We start from the raw sequence: 13,756 nt of genomic DNA, 5'->3' as shown, positions 1-13,756 counted from the left end.
TGTGGGGGAAAAGAACCTCCAGAGGTTTGTAGTAGAAACAGACTTCTGTTACAGAAGGCAAATTAACAAAAGAAAAGCAAACAGAAGTTTATTCACATATATACTTCATAATACATGGGAGATACACAGAGAATGAGTAGTTCTCAAAGTGGTGGCTTGGAATTCCAGCTTAGCTAGCATCTTTAACAAAGAACAGTACACTTTTAGAGAAGTGACAGGACAAAGGAAAAGGATTTTGAGTTGCTACAGGCAGCAACTTGAGGAAAGGCAAAGAATTGGCAGATAAAGGCTGGTTAGTAAAGCTTGTTCATATAAATTCCTCTGGCTTCATCTCCAGGCCGAGACAGTTTAAAGCTTTCTTCAGTGGTAACCTTTATTTTTATTTATTTGTTTTATTTATTTATTTTTGAGACGGAGTCTTGCTAAGTAGCCCAGGCTGGAGTGCAGTGGCGCGATCTCGGCTCACTGCAAACTCTGCCTCCCGGTTCAAGTGATTCGGCTGTCTCAGCCTCCCAAGTAGCTGGGATTACAGGTGTCCACCACCACACCCAGCTAATTTTTGTAATTTTAGTAGAGACGAGGTTTCACTATGTTGGCCAGGCTGGTTTTGAACTCCTGACTTCAAGTCATCTGCCCACCTTGGCCTCCCAAAGTGCTAGGATTACAGGCGTGAGCCACTGCCCCCAGCCCCTTTATTTATTTATTTTTATTTTTTTGAGATGGAGTCTCGCTCTGTCACCCAGGCTGGAGTGCAATTGGAGTGCAGTGGCACGATCTCGGCTCACTACAACCTCTGCCTCCAGGGCTCAAGCGATTCTCCTGCCTCAGCCTCCCAAGTGGCTGGGACTGCAAGGGCCCGCCACCATGCCGGGCTAATTTTTTTTGTGTGTGTATATTTTTAGTAGAAACAGGGTTTCACCATGTTGACCAAGCTGATCTCAAATTCCTGACCTCGGGTGATCCACCAGCCTCAGCCTCCCAAAGTGCTGTGATTCCAAGCATGAGCCACCACATCTGGCCCACTGGTAACCTTCAGAGAGCAAGGAAGGATACTGTGATGGTTAATATCAGGTGCCAACTTGATTGGATTGGGGAATGCTAGGTGGCTGGTATTGTTTCTGGTGTGTCTGTGAGGGTGTTGGGGAGATTGACATGTGAGTCAGTGGACTGGGAGAGGAAGACTCACCCTCAGTGTGGGTGGACACCATCCAATGACAGCCAGCACAGCCAGAACAAAGCAGGTGAAGAAGGTGGGGTAACTTTGCTTGCTAAGTCCTCTGGCTCTCTTTCTTCTTCCCACCATTGGGTGCTTGCTTCTGCTCCTCCTGCCCTTGGACATCAGACGCCAGATTCTTTGGCCTTTGGACTCTGGGTCTTGCACCAGCAGCTTCCCAGGGTCTCCCAGGCCTTCAACCGCAGAGTGAAGGCTGCACTGTTGGCTTCCCTGGTTCCAAGGCTTTCGGACTTGGACTGAGCCACTACCGGCTTCTCCTTCTCCCCAGCTTGCAAATGGCCTCTTGTAGGACTTTGCCTTGTAATTGTGTGAGCCAATCCTCCATAGTAAACTCTCTTTTATATACACATATATCCTATTAGTTCTGTCCTCCTGGAGAACCCTGACTCATACAGATGCCCTTTTTCTTTATAGTTCTATATTATTCTTTTAGGCAAATAGAGGAGAATGCAGGGGCAGAAAAGGTGTGATCCCTTTCCTCACCCATCATAAGGGTCATGGCCAACAACTCCTATAACAAAGACAGGTTCACAGGAGAAAAGCATAACACAACTTATTTAATCAAAGTTTTACATGACACGGGAAACTTCAGAAATAAAGTCCTAAAGACCCAGAGAAAATTGTCTATTTTTATGCTTAAGTCAAATAAAAAATGGACAGGCATGTAGAAATGTGACTGGACAACAACGATATGATCCAATGATAATGGATTGAGTGGGGAGACCCAGCAAAGCCTGTATGTTCAGATTCTTCTTGGCTTCTCTGTGCAGCATTCCTTGCTCTGGGGATAGGGCAGGATCCCTCTGGAATGGGAGTCTTATGACCAACTATTAGGCAAGGCAGGCCGGAGAATGTCTTTATGGCTAGCTCCTACACAGAAAGATGGGGAAGATAAGAGTGATATGTCTCGTTTTAAGGCTTACTTTGGCGAAGAGGGTATCAGTTTCTAATAACCAGCCTTGGGGACGTGGAATTCTGGTGTCCATGACTTGCTTTGGGGGAAAAAAGAGGGAGGAGAGATAGAACAGAAAAGATCAGAGAGAACTTGCTTCTGGAGCCTTCCAGTCTCCTTTAGATCAAAGTGCTCAGCCTACCAAAGTGCCATACTGCAGGGCATTGTTTTCCAAGCCCCAACGGAGGGCAGAGCGCTCTGGTGCGTTTGTTTCTTCTTAAGTGTCTTCAGCAATCCCTTGTACTCTGGGGAGGCGTACTCTGGTCTCTCATACTTGCCCACCTCTAGGCATTCTTTACAGTTCTTTTTCCCCCTTGATAGATAATCCTATACTGTAGTTAATAACTCTTTATATTAAACTTTCTATGTACCAATTACTTTGTGGTTTCTAACTCCTGATTAGACTTGACCAATACAACACTGAATATGTGTCTAACCAAAGCTTATGTAATTGTTTCAGGAAGACAGGAAATCAGAAAGTGTGAATGTGTGTATGTGAGAGAGAGAGCAATAGAGAGAGCGAGAGAGAAAGTTAAGGCCTTATTTTCCATCGCAAGAAGTTGACAACATACACCTGAAACTGAAAAATTATAGAATATAGTATAAAATTATTTAGAGATTTGAAAGTGGTTCTATTTAGAGATCAGGAAATAGAGTGAGAGAGATCTGCTAATTTTTGTAACAAGCCTTGGATTTGACTCTTATGATTATAGATAACTTCAATAAGAATTAAAACTGATAAAAAGAGAATTACTAGGACTTTGGAAGGCCAAGGCAGGAGGATCACTTGAGGCCAGGAGTTCAAGATCAGCCTGGCCAACATACCAAAACCCCATCCCTACTAAAAAATACAAAAAAGTAGCTAGGCGTGGTGGCGCATGCTTGTAATCCCAGCTACTCAGGAGGCTGAGGCATGAAAATGTCTTGAACCCGGGAGGCAGAGGTTGCAGTGAGCTGAGATCATGCCACTGAACTCCAGCCTGGATGACAGAGTGAGACTCTGTCTAAAAAAAGAAAAAAGAAAGGAGAGAGAGAGGAAAAAAAAGAAAGTTACTGAAATAAATAAACAAAGGGGAAGGAAGGAAGGAACATTACAAAGTTTGTGGGAGTAAACCAAAAATAAAATTCTAAGCACCCGTAACCACTGAATGGATCCCCCCTTGGCCAAGAAGATCCCAAAGAAAACCCGAGGAAGCTTTGCGCAATGGCAGCCAATGAGGTTTACCTGAGGTGTGATTATTGCTAATGGAAAACTCTTCTCAGTACCCTGACATGATGAGTTGAAATATAGTCAGCACTGGCAATTTTTTACAGTCTCTCCAGAGACTGAACTTTGTTAGTAAAAAAATATATATTAAACAACAACAACAACAACAAAAAAAACAACTTGGGTGCAGTGGCTCATGCCTGTAGTCCCAGCACTTTGGGAGGCTGAGGAGGGTGGATCACTTGAGGTCAGGAGTTCGAGACCAGCCTGGTCAACATGGTGAAACCCCGTCTCTACTAAAAATACAAAAATTAGTTTAGCGTGTGCCTCACACCTGTAGTCCCAGCTATTCGGGAGGCTGAAGTGGGAGAATCGCTTCAGCTCGAGAGGCAGAGGTTGCAGCGAGCTGAGATCGCACCACTGCACTCCAGCCTGGGGGACAGAGTGAGACTCTGTCTCAAAAAACAAACAAACAGACAAACAAACCCAAAAACAAACCCTCAAAAAACTAGTTAAGGCCATGATGGGAAGGGAGGTCAGATATCCTTTGCTATACCCTCCTCCTTTTGGAGTTTAGGCACATGACTGACTAGCACAAACATTCACAAAGAGATTATAAGAGTGACAAAACAGATTCTTTGTAGCAACATGATACCAAGTTCCAACCTGATGCTGGTGTAGCATCACATGACAGATAACAGGCCCTAGAGGAAATCAAAGTATTTTACCCCCAAATATATTTCTTTGACATATTTTGGAATAGCTCCACAAAGCCATCTCTTGCGGGGAAAATTTGCATTCTCTAGAGAATCTCCTTCCCTTACCAGGACTTTTTTGGAGAGTCTGATACCTTTCAAGGCCCAGTAAGAGACATATACCATCTATTCTCTCTGAAGCTTACTTAGAGACTTTATATAACAAAAACCTGGGGTTCCACAATCCCCCTTATCTTGACTCAAGCATTGCTTTATGCTGACTCAGCTCTTCAGGCAAAGCTTAACTCTTTCAACCAATCACCAGTCAGAAAATCTTTGAATCTACTTATGACCTGGAAATACCCTGCTTCCAGATGTCCTGCCTTTCTGGGCTGAACCAATGTATACCTCACATGTGTTGATTTATGTCTTTGTCTGTAACTTTTGTCTCCTTAAAATGTATAAAACTAAGCTGTAACCCAACCACCTTGGACACATGTTCTCAGGACCTCCTGAGGCTGTGTCATGGGTCATGGGCCTCACATTTGACTCAGAACAAACTTCTTCAAATATTGTATAGAATTTTGCTTTCTTCACCAACAGGGGCATTAAAAGATGTGTCATTGGGATTTTTTTTTTAATTAAACACACAATATATGATCAAATTAATTTCTGCCAAACTAATTTAATGGGATGAGAAAATAGGCCCATTGTCTCCCACATTTCTTTCTTCCTTGAAAGAAAGGATAGGGATGAAGGAAATGCGTGCCTTTGGTTACCTAGAGCCACAGTCCCCAACATTTTTGGCACCAGGGACCAGTTTTGTGGAAGACAATTTTTCCACCAGTGGGTGATGGGGGAGTGGGGGGGTGGGGCAGAGGTTTTTAGGATGAAACTGTCCCACCTCAGATCATCAGGTGTTAGTTAGAGTCTCATAAGGAACACGCAACCTAGATCCCTGACATGCGCAGTTCACAATAGGGTTCACATTCCTATGAGAATCTAATGCTGCCACTGAGCTGACAGGAGGCGGAGCTCAGGTGGTCATGCTGGCTTGCCCGCTGCTCACCTTCTGCTGTGTGGCCCGCTTTCTAACAGGCCACAGACAGTACCGGTCCTTGGCCGGGGAATTGGGGACCCCGATCTAGAGTACCAGAAGGGACAGTGTAGTAGGACCATGGAAATCTATCTCTACTGGGGAGGGAGGTAAGAACTCCAAATAATTGAAAGCAATAGCATCATTTCTGTATCCAAAAGAAAGCCCATTAGTCACCCTCAGAGGCTTCCTCTATGCCTCCCTAGGGCTCACTCCTCATAGTCAGAGAAGCAGCAGCATATGTGGACTTGAATTGTTAATAACTGGGCAAGAATCAAAACACCTTCTTGTTTTTGTTTATTTTTCCAGTTGGCAAAAATGCACTTGGTAATTTGAAATACAACATAGGTCTTAATGAATTAGCGAAACAATAGGGAGCCATGAGTATTTGTCTAGAAAAGAAGTCTCATGTAGCTAAACAGAAAGCCAATTACCTCATGGGTAGAACAGGGGAGATTGTAGCGGTGTTGCTCAGAATCATGAGCTGAACAGAGGTGAGGACAAGCAGGACAGTCTTGGGTGCAATTTTGGTGCTACAAACCGAGCCAGATTGTTGCCTGTGTTGAAAATGAATGCAGTGCTATTCATTTTTAGCTGTGTCTCTATTGAAATGGGAATACATACAAAATAAATACCCAAGAAAATCTACAGTGGCAATATTCTAATACCAATACAAAAAGGAGTGTGTGCCTACGAAATTCCCTTGTCCTTTGGTTTTTTTCTTGCTAATATGAAAATATAAACACCATTGTTTTTTGAGAATTAGAGTTAATTTGTCAGTAATATTACTAGCACAATGTCTGGCTTGAAGTAGCATTAAATTGTTACCAGAAAGGGGTCCTGATGCAGGCCCCAAGAGAGGGTTCTTGGACCTCGCAAAAGAAAGAATTTGAGGCGAATTCATTGAATAAAGTGAAAGCAAATTTATTGGAGAAGTGAAGAAACAAAAGAATGTTTACTCCATAGGCAAAAGGCCCTGAGGGCCGCTGGTTGCCCATTTTTATGGTTATTTCTTGTTTATGTGCTAAACAAGGGGGGGATTATTCATTAGTTTTCTGGGAAAGGGGTGGGCAATTCCAGGAACTGAGGATTCCTACCCCTTTTCGGCCATATAGGGTAACCCCCTGACATTGCCATGGCATTTGTAAACTGCCATGGCGCTGGTGAGAGTGTCTTTCAGCATGATAATGCATTATAATTACCATATAATGAGCAGTGAAGATGACCAGAGGTCACTTTTGTGGCCATCTTGGTTTTGGTGGGTTTTGGCTGGCTTCTTTACCATCACCTGTTTTATCGGCAAGGTCTTTGTGACCTGTACCTTGTGCCGACCTCCTATCTCATCCTGTGACTTAGAATGCCTAACCTCCTGGGAGTGCAGCCCGGTGGGTCTTATTTTACCCAGCCCCCATTAATGATGGAGTCACTCTGGTTCAAACGCCTCTGACAAAATGGCTGATAGTGTTACTGATATTTTCATTACTTTTATTATCATTTTAATTAGTAGTAGTATTTGAAAGCAGAGTCGCAACCTCAGATGGTTTCAGGAGCCAGGCCAGGAACATAAGTGCAGCAAGTGGGCCTTCTAGGGACTGTGGAGAACTGGAAGGTGCGCGTCCCCTCCCAGCAGAGCCGCTCCCTGTCAGCTTTAGAAGAGCATGTGAAAATGCTGGTCTCATCATCATTATCCTCATCCTTATTCTTTTTATAGGAAAAGCCAGAAATCCAGGTTTTTATGTGAAATCTCCCAACTTTAAATGTTGAGGACTAAACCATTTTTATCTGTGGGGAGGATGGGGCCCATAAGCCTTATACACTGTTTTAAAGAAACAGTCCAGGTGCAGTGACTCACCCTGTAATCCCAGCACTTTGGAAAGCCAAGGCGGGCAAATCACCTGAGGTCAGGAGTTCGAGATCAGCCTGGCCAACATGGTGAAACCCCATCTCTACTAAAAATACAAAAATTAGCTGGGTGTGGTGGCATGCACCTGTAGTCCCAGCTGCTCAGGAGGCTGAGGTGGGAGGATTACCTGAGCCTGGGAGGTGGAAGTTGCAGTGAGCCAAGATCGTACCACTGCCCTCCAGCCTGAGCAACAAGAGTGAGACTCAAAAAAAAAAAACCATACACACAACAACAGCAAAAACAGTGTCCCCCAGCTAGAGGGCCCAGCTTCCTCTTTGGGACACTGTCGTTATCAGTCTTTCTTAGCATTTCCCGTGTCCTCCCAGACACAGCACACACTGCTTTCTCTGGTTAACTGGTCATCAGGGTTTTGTCAATGCTTTTGCAGGCTGGGGTGAAGCAGGTTACCACTTGCAGCCGGGGCAAGGCTCTCACCAGGGGTTCCTCCCTATCCTCTTGGTCCCAGGATAATAGAAGGACCATATCAGATGCCCTCTCTTCCTCCCTTTGGGTCTTTCCTTAACCCCCCTCTAAGACCCTCTAGGAGCTGTGAGCCCCACCTAAGGAAAGTGTCTGAGACAGTTATTGACACTGAAGTGTTAATGATTTAACAGCTCACCCTTCACAATGGGTGTCTATATTTTCAAAGAGAACACTCAGAAAGGAAATAGAATTAATTACTACTGCAAGAATTTTAGGGTTCTTGGCACTTCAGAGAAAGGACTGTGTTTACTTCAAAGTCTTCCTTGGCTTTTCTAATTATACCAGGGGAGCAAAACCAAACTCCATCTTTGCAGAAGCGAGCAGAGCTCCAGCTTCTTTCTTCTGAGGGCTGTTTCAAAAGTTTTTGCGGAGCCAGGAGAAGAAGATGCTATTAGGTCCTCCCTATTGTTGAGGACTTCTCAAAGAGCAAGCCTTGCAATTTAAGTGTTTGGACACCAGGTGGTGGAAGTGTGTCGTGACCGCGTAATCTGCACTGTGGCAAGGGAAGCGGAGCTCACCTTGCATCAAACTACCTTAAAAATAGAGCTCTGACTTCCTTTCCTCGCAGCCATGTTCAATCTAGAGTTAATCAAAACGTGTTTGCCTTTCTAGCAATTTCTGGCTAAAAAGGTCTGTGTTGTAACCCAGAACACCTTTCCGGAAAAATTTCACCCTTCTGTCTACCCCTGAGAAAGTTAAGAGTTCCTGTACGTAGAAAGTGTAAAATCTTAGAACATTCCTTTTTCAATGAGCTCATCTCTGCCATCTGCCACTTTATTTTTAATTTTTTATTTTAATTTTTTTTTTTTGAGACGGAGTTTCTCTCTTGTTGCCCAGGCTGGAGTGCAATGGCGCCATCTCAGCTTACCACAACCTCCGCCTCCCTAGTTCAAGCAATTCTCCTGCCTCAGCCTCCTGAGTAGCTGGGATTACAGGCACCCGCCACCACACCCAGCTAACTTTTGTACTTTTAGTAGAGATGGGGTTTTGCCACTTTGGCCAGGCTCGTCTTGAACTCCTGACCTCAGGTGATCCGCCCACCTCGGCCTCCCAAAGTGCTGAGATTGCAGGGGTGAGCCACCACGCCTGGCCCTGATATCTTAATTTCTGGCATCATGATTCTCTGAGCCATCCAGGCCCAAATCCCAGTGCTCTCTAACTTTCCCCCACTTGTGTGAATCCCTGACAATACTTCTCGGGAATTTCTGTAGAATCCAGCTCTTCCTTTCCATTCCTACACCACTTGCCTCTCAGGGATCAAACTCAAGGACCATCCTGCGTCTCTGCTCATCAAGCTCCCTGGGCTCAGCAGGCAGCCAGCCATCACACAGGCACCCCCATGCCGGGCTCCAGCTCCAGCCCCAGCAGGAGGAAGTCCAGAGCCTTAGTCCAGGATCTGAAGGCCAACCTTTCCAGCAGTGTCTCGCCATTCTTCTGACCAGACTTGCATTCTTTCCTCAAGGAGAGAAGGGTAATGGCAAGGATAGTGGTAGAAGGGCAGCGGGGATGGGGAGGTGGGTAGCTTCACCCTATATGCCAGATAGTTCTGCATCTCTGTCTCAGCTGTGCCAGGACAAACTTTTGCAGGTGTGGCAGGTACAAACATTTCTCATCTACAAACTTAGATAACTACAAGATTCCTCCTTCCCTCGTTCTTCCCCTTTGAATGAGTTCCAAATCTGGCTGGATTTGGGCAACAGCGTGGCATTGGTGGGGAAATGCAAGCTCTCCTTGGTTCTGCTCTGTCCTATGCTGGCCTCTGCTGCCATGTGCAGGATGCCCCACTGGGGTCTCCAGTTCTGACTCCCTGAAAAGGCCTCCTACAGCCTTTGCCTCCAGAAAGGTCCCAATGCACATAGGTTGTTCCCCCACTTGGCTAGTTGCTGATGATTTTGTTACCAGTGACAACAATAGTTCATATTTATTGCACTATATGCCAGGCTTCATGCTGGGGACTTTTTAGGTTTCATCTCATTTAATAGTCACAAGAACCCTATGAGATAGGTGCTAATACTATCTCTGCTTTACAGATAAGGCTCAGAGAACATAAGTAATTTTGCCCAAATTAATAGCCAAGTAGTAGAGCCGGACCCTATGCCTAGAGTCCAGTGTTTATACTCCTTAGCCACTCACTACAAAACCCTTCCTCTTCTGGAGAGCCCCTGGATTCCTTCCTTCTCACCACTTTGCTTAGATGACTCTTGTGTCCTTGTGCTGGTCAGGGGCTAAAATTAAGTTAGTTATGTGTGTTCTCTGCTATACTTCTATCAACCATTAATTTATTCCATCAACCACAGTGGAGAGAGAAAGCAGACCTAGCATCTGCCCTCTGGAAGGTCACATCAGACCATTCTGAGTGGTTTTCTCAGAGGTGCTTCAGCATTGCCAAGGCGGATGCTGTCTGACCATTGCAAACAAAAACACCTCTGTCATTGCTAAAGGCCACCAGGGCTATCAGTTATCCCAGCTAAGAGCCAAGGGAATGACTGTATTGACCTGACCTGAGGCCTCTTGGGAGTCCCCGAGACCTTTCCCAAGAGCCACTGCCCTTAGAGGGAAACCCCAGTCTGCCAATGGTAGGTGATGAATGAGAGTCACCAGAACTTATCACTTTAGCTGGTCAAAGAAGCAGAAATAGAATGGAAGGCAGAAGGGGAAGGATGAAGGAGAGAGCAAGGCAGAGTGCCGGCCCCCTGATGAGAAAGCTCTTGGCGACGCTACCATAGCTGCTTTATGTTAAAAATGTCATCCAGTTGGGAGTCCTGTCTCTCAAAGTTTTGTGCCAACTTCACCCAAAGGTTACCTGTTGTCAGAGGGAGCCCAGGTGGAAAGTGAAGTGGGAGGGATTCTGGTAGCTGATTTCATTCTGGTTTAGCTGGTTTCTGTTTAAGTAAATACATAGTGATAAAGCTCAATTGTTCACTAAATGGCAGTAAAGTATACCCCGTCATCCCAAAGTGATAACAGACTTTTTTTTGTTGTTTTCTGTTTTGTTTTGTTTTATTTTTGTTTTGTTTTGTTTTGTTTTTGAGACAGAGTTTCGCTCTTGTTGCCCAGGCTAAAGTGCAATGACGCAATCTCGGCTCACGGTAACCTCTACCCCCTGGGTTCAAGCGATTCTCCTGCTTCAGCCTCCAGAGTAGGTGAAATGACAGGCGCCTGCCACCATGCCTGGCTAATCTTTTGTATTTTTAATAGAGATGGGGTTTCACCATGTTGGCCAGGCTGGTCTCGAACTCCTGACCTCAGGTGATCTGCCCACCTCAGTTTCCCAAAGTGTTGGAATTACAGGCGTGAGCCACTTCACCCAGCCAATAGCAGACTTTAATATAAACAGGATAGTTCCACATCTTCCAAAGAAAATAGAATCAAGAGAAGCAAAGGTAGCACTCAGGTATCTGGAAAGGGGCTGGTGAAAATAGATGTAAGAGATGAACGATCTGGTGGTCAAGGCTTAAGATTCCACACTGATCTATGTGGCTGTTCATATTAAAGCACAGCAATGAAGAAACAGAGGAAGTTCTCAAATAATTGCAAACACTGGTATCACTTGGAGCTCTTTGGTTGCAAACAACAGAAATGAACACTGGGTAACTGAAGACAAAAAGAAATGTGTTGAAAGGCTACAGGGTAGCCCAGAGAATCACAGGAAAAGGCTTAGTGAGGACAGAAACTGGGGTGACTCCAGAGATCCAGAGAGCAAGAACTAATGGGTAGCCCTGCCTTTTGGGATGAACCTGTTTTGCCATTTGGGGTCCTTGTGTCACATGGCTCAAGATCTCATTTTTATAGGGCAAGATTCTCATTGCTTAGTTCAGATCATGTGCTCTTTTGATCAGGGATCAGGCACTTTGAAGTCTGCAAAGGACAGGGCTTGTGTCTCAATGGAAAATAGATGGAGATATGGATGTTGTGCAAGGGATGCCTGCACGTAGTATTTACCAACCTGGGCTTTCCCCAGAGGGGTACAAGTAGGCTCAAACTGAAATGAATTGTATGGCAGCATTGGTTATCAGAACTGAGATCAGAAATATTAGAAATAGAAATAGAGAAAGTGGCACAGGAGGAAAGAAACGGGAGACAGTGTCAAAAAGAGTAATTTGAAGGCTGAGGGTATTGGCGGGGGTGGGATATGGGGGCAGTTACTTCTCTCCTACTCACTGCTGTTTAGAGTTTCCTCTGTACAATTTGGGGGAAATGCCCCACTTCGCTATACTCAAGGGAAGGCATTGGTGCTAACCATAGAAAATAGATAAATATGAAAGAAATGAATAGGCCAGGCATGGTGGCTCATACCTGTGATCCCAGCATTTTGGGAAGCCAAGGCAGGAGGATTGCTTGAGGCCAGGAGTTCGAGACTACCCTGGCCAACATAGCAAGACCCCATCTCTATTTTTTTTAATTATAAAAAAGATAAATAAATGAATAGAACAAATTTACCAAGTCAAAATTTGAGCCAAAGCATAACAGCTAGGCTATATTTAGATATCTAAGGAAAAAATAAATAAATTTCTTAGATTACACATAGTTCCTCTTTAATCTTGTGCATACTTTTTAAAGTATACAACTCCATTTAAGAAGAAAATAAAGTTGAGGCTTCTAATGAAGTTATTTAAGAAAAATAAGATCATATTAGAGATCAAATATTCAGAAAAGTCACACACACATACACAAACTTTTGTGATGAATTAACAAGACAGAAAGAAAAAATGAATAACAGAGATATTCACAGGAAATGAAAAGGGTGGTTACAGTGCTGAGAGAGAGAGACTGACAGACAAGCCTAGAAGCCAAAAGGGCTATGCTGGGAAAACATTTAAAATCAAGACCAAAGGTCTGCAATGCACAAAGGCAAATATGTCCTCACATAGAAGCCAGGAGGAACTCCTCCTTGATTAATTCACTTAACAAATAGGTACTGAGCTCCGGATGCATTCTAGATGCTATGCCAGGTCTCCAGGAGGCATGGCTATTGGCTCATGCCTTAGTCTGTTTGTGCAGTGATAACAGAATACCAGAGACAATGTGATTTATAAACAACAAAAGTTTATTAGGTTCACAGTTCTGGAGGATGGGAGGTCCCAAAGCACAGTGCTGGCATCTTGTGAGGGCCTTCATGCTGTGCCATCCCATGGCAGAAATAAGATGGGCAAGAGAGCAAGAGAGAGTGAGAGAGAGGGGGCTGAACTCATACTTTTATCAGAAACCCATTCCCATGATAACTAACCCATTCCCATGATAACTAACCCACTCTGCAATAATGGCATTAATTCCTTCACCTCTCAACACATTAATCCAATAACCACTCAAAGGTCCCACCTCTCAACAATGTTGCATTGGCGATTAAGTTTCCAGCACATGAACTTTGAAGGACACATTCAAACCGTGACACTCATGGATTCTACATTTCCTACCACTGTACTCTGTCATACTGAAATTCTTTACAGACCTAGCAACAAAAATTTGGGGCTATAATGTTCACTAAGTTTTTTAAAATTATGTTTTATGTAGCTGCTTGAGTTTATCCCTTTAAAAAGAAACACAAAAACATGAAAATACAGTATTAAACCTCATATTAATTTCACACCAGTTTTAAATTTTTTTTTCTAATTAAATAAAACCTTTGAAGTTTATCAACTCCTTTTATTTTTTCAACAGCAAAGATATAATCTTGCTTAAGAGATCATGCTTCTATCATGGTAATAAATTTTAAAAAATTATTTAACATATTACTCTACTCAGTTGGAAAAATATAATAAAACATGAAGCAGGTTCAGAATTCAGAAAGATTGAAGCTGTCACTGCAGGTTGTTTTTGGAGAGAAGGAATAGGTTAAGAAATTTTCTGGATTTCGTCCAGGTCAGATTTAGTTCAAGCTTCAAAGAGAGAACAATATTGTTATTTGAGTTCAGTTTCAATTCAAATTAAAATATCAGTTTCCTACTTTGGGTTCATTTCAACTCCCTGCTGAGAGCTGAGAATGTTATTTGGTGGAAGAAAAGATGCCAGAGCAATTATTTTTTAACCCATTTTGTTAGCCACCTCACCCCACTGTAAACAAGTATAGTTGGCAGCTCCCAGATTCACAGAGCATCGAAGCACAGTGGAAATCCTCCAGTCCACAGAATTCCTTACGCCCTGGGACATGTGGCCAGGGAGCCTTTGCGGAGCTCATACTCTCCTCCA

The 13,756-nt window shown here is 43.9% G+C and overlaps 1 pseudogene; it reads left to right on the top strand.

Moving 5' to 3' along the window:
• Positions 1 to 3,379: 3,379 nt before the first annotated feature.
• Positions 3,380 to 3,512, top strand: LOC112134856 (U4 spliceosomal RNA; annotated as a pseudogene).
• Positions 3,513 to 13,756: the final 10,244 nt, after the last annotated feature.

This window comes from Pongo abelii, chromosome 7 (assembly GCF_028885655.2).
Source record: "Pongo abelii isolate AG06213 chromosome 7, NHGRI_mPonAbe1-v2.0_pri, whole genome shotgun sequence".
Classification (NCBI taxonomy): domain Eukaryota; kingdom Metazoa; phylum Chordata; class Mammalia; order Primates; family Hominidae; genus Pongo; species Pongo abelii.
The sequence above is the reverse complement of the archived record's forward strand: the minus strand, read 5'-3'. Positions and strand labels throughout refer to the sequence as shown.